Source organism: Lactuca sativa, chromosome 4 (genome assembly GCF_002870075.4).
Source record: "Lactuca sativa cultivar Salinas chromosome 4, Lsat_Salinas_v11, whole genome shotgun sequence".
NCBI lineage: Eukaryota > Viridiplantae > Streptophyta > Magnoliopsida > Asterales > Asteraceae > Lactuca > Lactuca sativa.
In genome coordinates, this window is record NC_056626.2 from 45,327,121 (window position 1) to 45,335,537 (window position 8,417).

Here is an 8,417-nt window from a genome sequence, read left to right on the forward strand (position 1 = left end):
TATTCTCTAAAGTCTTCCAAGGTGTTTTGGTGATTTGTGATTCCATTTGAGGCTTCCACACTATTGGGGCTAAGCTCTTAAAGCTTGAAGACATCAAGCTACATCAAAAGGTATGTCATCTAACTAGTACTTTGTAGATTAAGAGCTTCATAATATGCTAGCTAGGATTAAAGCCTTGGAAAGTTCTTATTTGCATGTATAATAGAGAAAAACATAGATCCAAGGTTTATAGGATTGCATGCACACTTAGGAGTGTTAGAATGCTCAAAACCCATCAGTGGTATCAGAGCCTAGGCTTGTTTTCTTGTTATACTTGCAAAAGAAGCTGGAAAATCGAGTTGTGATGCTGTCTGCCCAACAGACTCGCCGAGTCCATGAATGGACTCGCCGAGTCCAAGGCAAAATGCATCCAACTCGCCGAGTTGGTTCGTGCACTCGACGAGTTGGACCCCCAGACAACATAAATTCGACCTTTTTGGCTGGAATTGGACTAGGAACATTACCCTAAGATGATTTTGGACTTATAAACTTGTTTTTGATGTGGTAATGTTCATGCTAATCCAATTTCAAAGATAATTGTCAATAGATTCATGTTTTGTATTAGTTTAAGGTTTAGACTAATTACATGAAAAAGTTTGATTTGAATTATCTTGTTCTTATGAGTTGCTTAGATTAATAGAAAAGTTAATTGATTATGTGTTTTCAATCCAAATTAATCTAAGAGTTGATTCTAAAATGTGTTTTTGTAACTTGTCCTCAATTTATATGAAAAGTCACACTTAAGTTTCATAAAACTCATAAAAGTTGGGAAAGGTTACAAAAATGAAGAGTCTTGTCTCATTGAATGGTTTTATGACTCCATAACTTGTCCTCAAGTTATGGATGTTCAAGAGTCACTTCATTAAGTAATAAAATATGTAACCTTAATTAATTCCATAAGTTATAAAATAAAGAAAAGTTAATTCTTTTATTAGTTTAAAGTCTTCCATAACTTGTCCTCAAGTTATGGAACTTGAAGAGTTTTTGGATTAAAACTACTTTAAACACATAAGTTATGGAATTAATTAGTTTTGAATAGTTTCAAAACTTGCCCTCAAGTTTTGGAATTTAAAAAAGTTTTCACTTAGGAATACTTTAATTCCAAGTTAGCCCTTAGAATTTTAAAAGTTAAAATTCAACCCTTATACTTTATAATATTATAAGTTAATATATATATATATATATATATATATATATATATATATATATATATATATATATATATATATATATATATATGTATAAGAGTAAAGTCAGTCTTACCGTTAGTAGGCCTCATTCACGAAGCCGGTCTATAAGGGGGGTATAAGGTTACTGCCTATAAAATGGCAGTTTAATGGGTGTCCACTCTCACCCACCGCTTCCTTGACTGGTGGAGGGTCGTTAGCCGAACGGGTCTGACAGGACTATAATTCTCCCTTCATTAAAAGTATTAATGATAAATACTAAGTAAGTAAACCTTTTATAAATACCCAATCTTATTTACTTAGGAAAATGTGAATAAGGTGCTAATCCATGAAATTACACTTTGCACTTTGTTTAAGTCGGTTAGTGGAGCGTGTGTGGTTAACTGGCACACTAACTCGTATTTAACAAGGTAGGCAAAGGGTAACTTAATGTTTATCATAGTATCGATGGAGCGTGTGTGGTTAACCGGCACATCGATTGCGGGGTAAACACTTAAGGGTACCAAGTAATTTGCTTGGTTACTTCACACCTTGTTTTGTGATCCTCGGCATCCCAGTCACAAAACTTGAAGGGCACACTCGAGATTGAAACATGCCATTGAACAGTTCAATGAATCTCAAAGATCTAGGAGTTTCAAATCCAATTAAAACCTAATAATACATTTCGTTTATCTTGGTGGAAATTGGTGAATCGTCATTCACCTACCTTCAAATATTTTATAGCTTGGATTATGTCACACCCCCGAACCAGACGGCGGAAACGTCCGAGGGCTATTGTGACTCAATTGAATACCATCACAATGAATATACATGAATCATAACATCATTAATCACCATGCATTGAAATATTACAGCCAATATTGTTTACATTTAGTACATTGTTTCAAAATATTACATTTCCAAAACATAAGCCATTCGATATTAATTAAACAAACATCATTACATCACTGGATACATTTTTCTTCGATTTACCTGTTATTTGAGAATACAAGTATTTTGAAAAAACGTCAACATATGAAATGTTGGTGAGATCATAAGTAAGGTTTGAAAAGAAATGATTTGTATAATTTTGAAAACCACAGAAAATCCGATATTTTCTAAAAAAAGTGTTGTATATGAGAAAAAGTGTGAAGATCCGTAAGTATGCTTGTTGATTATTGTAAACGTGAATAATTGATAGACTTTGTATACATCACATAGTTAAGAGTGTTGAATTCCCCGGGGAAAACCCGATGTTTTCCCAATACATCAAATTACGTGGCTTAGTTTGTGTTATTCCGATACGACGTTGTCACACCCCAAAACCGATAACGGCGGAAAACGTTTCGGGATGGATGACGTAGCGAACAGTATCATCACAATTGCATAATAGTAGAAACAAGAAACATACAACCATAGCATTACATAGTGAGTTTAATTACAAGTGTGTTTTGTAATATTTAACAATCACCCAAAAGTAAATCAAAAATAAGAGATGGGTCTTGTGTGCTCCACCTTCTCCAAAAATGTTGCGTCTGTACCTGTCTATCTTTGACCTGAAGATACAAGTTATTTTGAAAACGATTATCAGCATAAAACTGGTGAGTTCATAAGAGTTTAGTGTGAGTCTTTGTATACAAAGCATTAGTGTTAAAAATGTATCACTACGTTCATAAGTAGTAGAAACTTAGAAAAATCCCACATTTTCCAGGAAAACATTGTAAGTGACAATCTGTGAAAAGTATGCATTCTTTATTCCTTTGAAAAACAATTTATTTTATAAATATATTGGCAATCTCCAAATAACAAGTGTGATGGAATAGGTTGAGCCTGTAAATCAGTGATAGAGGTGCAAGCTTCCTTTAGTGATAGATACTTACTTACTTACTTCGGGATACTGTTTAGCATTTAGTGTAGTATTTTAGAGTAGTTGTAGGGTATTCCTTGTATATTACCAATAGTGAGGATAATAGAGGATCCCATGACCTTCCTGGTCATGCATAGTATAGTGAAGTAGTGGCATCCCTGGGCCCGTCCGGCGCGGACTGAGATTAACAGTTGGGATGTAATAGCGTCTGCCCCGTATAGATCTATACATGTAGAGTCGTCTCCTGCTGGAACGCTCCGGGCGTAGTGAATAGCGAATAGAGTATCTCGTAGCGGGTTAGTGTATTATTGTTTGTTTAGTGTTTTCTCTATGGTTATAGTGTAGTAATCTTTTAGTATTGATCATAATGTATTCTCTTACTAGTGTATCGTCTAGTAATAGTGAGTATTATAGTGTAGATAGTAATAACTTCAGCGAGTAGTAGCGGTAGCGACCCTAACCATACCTATTATGGTTATCTTAGTGGGGATGTTTATTAGCACGTTAGTGACTTTAGCATTAAGTGAAAGCAGTGATATTCGTATCCCATACTGATATACAGATTCTATATAAGTAAGAAATCAACGACAGTCGGACGGATAACTACTACCCTAAGCCCACAATCAAACAAGAACAGGAAATAAGGCGAGATATCGGTCCTAAGTCCTCCAAGTCTTATTTATATAAATATATCATAGTGGTTACATATTATAAACAAATTTATTTAAATAACTGTATTTTTCCAAAAGAACATTTAAATTCCGATTCACCGCTTAAAAATAGTTTGTAAAAGGTGAATCCCATCTGAAGGGTATAAGGACAAATCACATGTGATTTGAACTAAAAGTAGTGAATCACATGTGATTAATCCTTGTAACTCGGAAATCGTTCTGTAAAACTTTACATAAACATTTATAAGCAACTTGTATCTCCCCCCAAAAACATGTAAAACAATTGAAAGGTTCATTAAAGGGGTATGAACTCACCAGCTTTATGCTGATAATCGTTTTCAAAATAACTTGTATCTTCAGGTCAAAGATAGACAGGTACAGACGCAACATTTTTGGAGAAGGTGGAGCACACAAGACCCATCTCTTATTTTTGATTTACTTTTGGGTGATTGTTAAATATTACAAAACACACTTGTAATTAAACTCACTATGTAATGCTATGGTTGTATGTTTCTTGTTTCTACTATTATGCAATTGTGATGATACTGTTCGCTACGTCATCCATCCCGAAACGTTTTCCGCCGTTATCGGTTTTGGGGTGTGACAGACGTTGTTTTCGATAATTCCAGGTGACATTGGATTAATTATGGGTTGTGAGTCGTTATAATCACGCATTAATGAAAATGACTAGTTTACAACTACAAAATAAAAACGATCCCTTAGGCGTCGTCCGTACTACCCACTTAATCCAACCTCCCTGACTTCTCATAGCCCCACAACCGAGGAGAAAGGAGGGTGCGAAGCCCCCGTTATTTCCATAAGTTGTTCAAGGCTATCGTGAATGCGAAAGGCACTTGGTCCGACTCGTATTTGACTTCTCGACTTTGCTAGAGTACCAAAGGACCCTTGGGGCCCAACATCACAATAAAGCTATTGAAAGTCCTTTTACACGGAATTAGGTCATATAAGGCCCAATAACATGTAAGCGAGTTCCCTTAGGGCCTAAAGATCATGTTATTGGGCTAGCTAGGCCCAACAAGCACGATTTGAAACTTTCGAGCCCAAAGATTGTGTATTGACTTCTCGTAAATTTCCACGTGTTTATTGAAGTACCATTGTTTATTGATTTTTGATTCGTTATTGATTCGAGACCGAATCAATTCGTTTGGTAACGATATTGGTGTTGAGAGTGTGTTTATTATTACGTTCCGCCAGTAGACGTAGTACTCGTATTTTTATTTTAAGGGATTTATTGTTTTAAGAATTAGAGTTTATCTTTTTAAGCCCCTTCTTGAAATAAATTTACACTTTTAACCCTTTGTGTATAAAAGAATTTCCATTTTAGTCCTTAAACTATTTTTCTTGACACTTTAGTATCAAAACTTTTGGAAAGACATTTTTAGCACAAATTTACATGATAAACAGCTTAAGTCTCTCAAAAATGAAATGTTCTCGGTTGAAACCTCTATTTTCGCAACTTTTACAATTTTGGCCCAAAATGGAAAATTTTTGCATCTTTGGTCCCTTTTTAATTTGAAAATCATTTTTGACCCTTGAAATAGATTTAGTATACTAGTAATCCCCTGTTTTACAGAATTGTGCAGTTTCAGCCCCTATAATTCAAAAATCTCGCAATTTGGGGCTTTATTGGGCCGAAAAGCCCATTTTGGCCCTTTATGTTTAAAATTCACATTATTAACCCTTCAAAAGTGTTGATATTCAGAAAATACATATTAGAAACTGTTTAGACTCATCTCAACCTTCAGAATTTATATTTTGTCGTTTTGGGCCCCTAGTTTTGTATTTTTGGCATTTTGAGCCCAAAAATGGGTTTTAAGTCCAAAAATGTTCATATTAACCAACTAGATTATTTTTCTAGACTTGATTAGTGTGAAATGGTATAAGTTATACTTATTTCATTCTTCATATTGTAGATCTCGGTTTTTAGGTTCTTTTTGGCTAGTATAAACATCACAATCACATAAGATCATACATATAAGCATAAAAATCACACAAGGCATACATTTACTCATAGATCTACACATTTGCTTGTATTCTCCCCCACAAAACTTATAAAAACCGAAAAAGAAGGGGTATGAAGCTCACCTTTGGGTGTGATTTCGGTTTTTGGAAGAAAATGAGAAGAATTTCGGCCTTAGCAACCTTCCTTGGAAGATTTCGAACTTGGATGCTTCTTAGGTGCTAGATCATGAGTTTGAATGAATTAAGAGGTGATTTTTGGATGAAATGAAGTAGCTAGATTAAGGATCTAAGAGATTTCTTACCTTAGATGATGATTTTTATGCAAAAATCCCCTTGATTCCTTCTTAGATCTCGAAGTATGGATGAGTTATGAGAGTGTTTCCTTGAGAGAAAAGTGAGTGAAATGTGTGTGGTTGTGTGTGCTTGAACTCGGCCGAGAGCAAGAGAGAGGGAGAAAAAGAGTAGCTAAACTTGGAAGTATGTGAGTGCATGGATGTTTGAGTCTTCATGCATGGATGTCCCTTGAAAAATTGTGAGGTGTCACTCACAAAGTCAACTCTCCTCTTCTTTTGGGCTTGGGCCGAGAATGGGGAGGGTGAGAGGAGGTTTTTGGGCTTTTTACCCTTAAGCCCATATTATAGCTAGGTTGGATGATTTTTGGCCCTAAAAAGATATAAATATGAGTTTTATGACCCATTAGATTAGATTAGGTTAATTATGGTCCAAAATGGTTCATATAATTAATCTATCTCATTCTAGGCCCAATATGGCCCAAAATATGGAATTAAATGGAAGTGGGTCCAATTAGAGTCCATTTAAGAGTTTTAAGCCCAAGATAGCCAAATTGGAAGCTTATTGGTCCATTGGGCCCAATAAGGAAGTCCTAGTCCACAATGGACTTAAACAAGAACTTATAGGGCTTCCAATTGCTTAATGACTATTTGAATTGCTTGCATGGGGTGTTTGATTGAAATTTTGCTGACATAGAGTATGCATCATACATGCTCTTATGTTTTTGATTCATAAATTGGTCTAAGTGGTGGTTACAAGGCACAAAAATTCCTAATTGTGACATCATCCCCCCGTTAGAGGGAATTTCGTCCCGAAATTCTTTTGAAAGCTAGATTTGAGAATGCTAGAATAGGTGAGGGTACTTTTTCTTCATTTGGTCTTCGCATTCCCACGTGAATTCTGGCCCACGCTTCGCGTTCCACCGTACTTTCACAATCGGGATGCGGCTTTGCTTAGTACGCTTCACCTCCCTGTCCATGATTTCAACCAGTTCTTCAACGAACAGGAGATTATCGTTGATTTCAATCTCGTCAAGGGGAATGACGAGTGTTTCATCTGATAGGCACTTCTTTAGATTGGAGACATGGAACACGGGGTGTACACTGTTTAGCTCCACGGGTAGCTGCAGTTTGTACGCCACTGGACCTATTCGGGCAACGATCTCGGAAGGTCCAATGTATCGTGGGTTCAGTTTTCCCCGTTTTCCGAAACGAATGACTCCTTTCCAAGGTGAGACTTTTAACAACACTCGATCCCCGACCTGAAACTCTAAGGGCTTTCGCCGTTTATCGGCATAGCTCTTCTGTCGGCCGCGCGATGCTTGTAATCGAGCTCTGATTTGAACTATCTTTTCCGTGGTTTCACGAATGATCTCCGGTCCTGTTAGCGCCTTGTTCGATGCTAGTGTCTTTGCTAGCTGGGTGTCACCCACCTCAGCCCAACACAACGGTGATCTACACTTACATCCATATAGTGCTTCGAAAGGAGCGACTTTGATGCTCGAATGGTAACTGTTGTTATAAGAGAATTCAACTAAGGGTAAGTGGATGTCCCAAGACTTCCCAAAGTCTATCACACATGCGCGAAGCATGTCTTCGAGCGCCTGAATGTTTCGTTCGCTTTGACCGTCCGTTTGTGGGTGATAAGCGGTGCTCATGTCGAGATGGGTTCCGAGTGCTTTCTGAAGTGATTGCCAAAAATGTGAAGTGAATCTACTGTCTCTATATGAGATGATAGACACTGGTATTCCATGAAGTCTCACGATTTCTCGAATGTATAAACGCGTCAGTCTCTCCATCTTGTAGGATTCCTTTATTGGCAGGAAATGGGCGGATTTCGTCAGTCGGTCAACTATTACCCATATAGTGTCTAATCCGTCCGACGTCTTGGGTAGCTTGGTCACAAAATCCATAGAAATCCCTTCCCACTTCCACTCGGGAATCACCAGTTGCTATAATAATCCCGAGGGCTTCTGGTACTCCACCTTTACCTTGGCACAAGTAAGGCACTTACCGACATAGGTGGCAATTTCTGCCTTCATGTTAGGTCACCAATAGTGTTGTTTAATATCCAAATACATCTTGTCCGAGCCGGGATGGATGGAGTATCACGTCTTGTGGGCTTCCTTCATGACTACCTCCCTAAATCCTCCGAGTTTAGGGACCCAAATACGGTTCATGAAATGGTATACTCCGTCCTCTCTCACCTTTAGGTTCTTTTCCATTCCGCGGAATGCTTAGCTTGCTCTGTTTTCCGTCTTCATGGCATCTGACTGGGCTACCCTGATCTGAGTGGTTAGGTGAGATTGGATGGTTATCGAGAGAGTTTTTGCACGACGATTAGAGTACTCTTTCCGGCTCAATGCATCAGCTACTACATTGGCCTTGCCTGGGTGATACT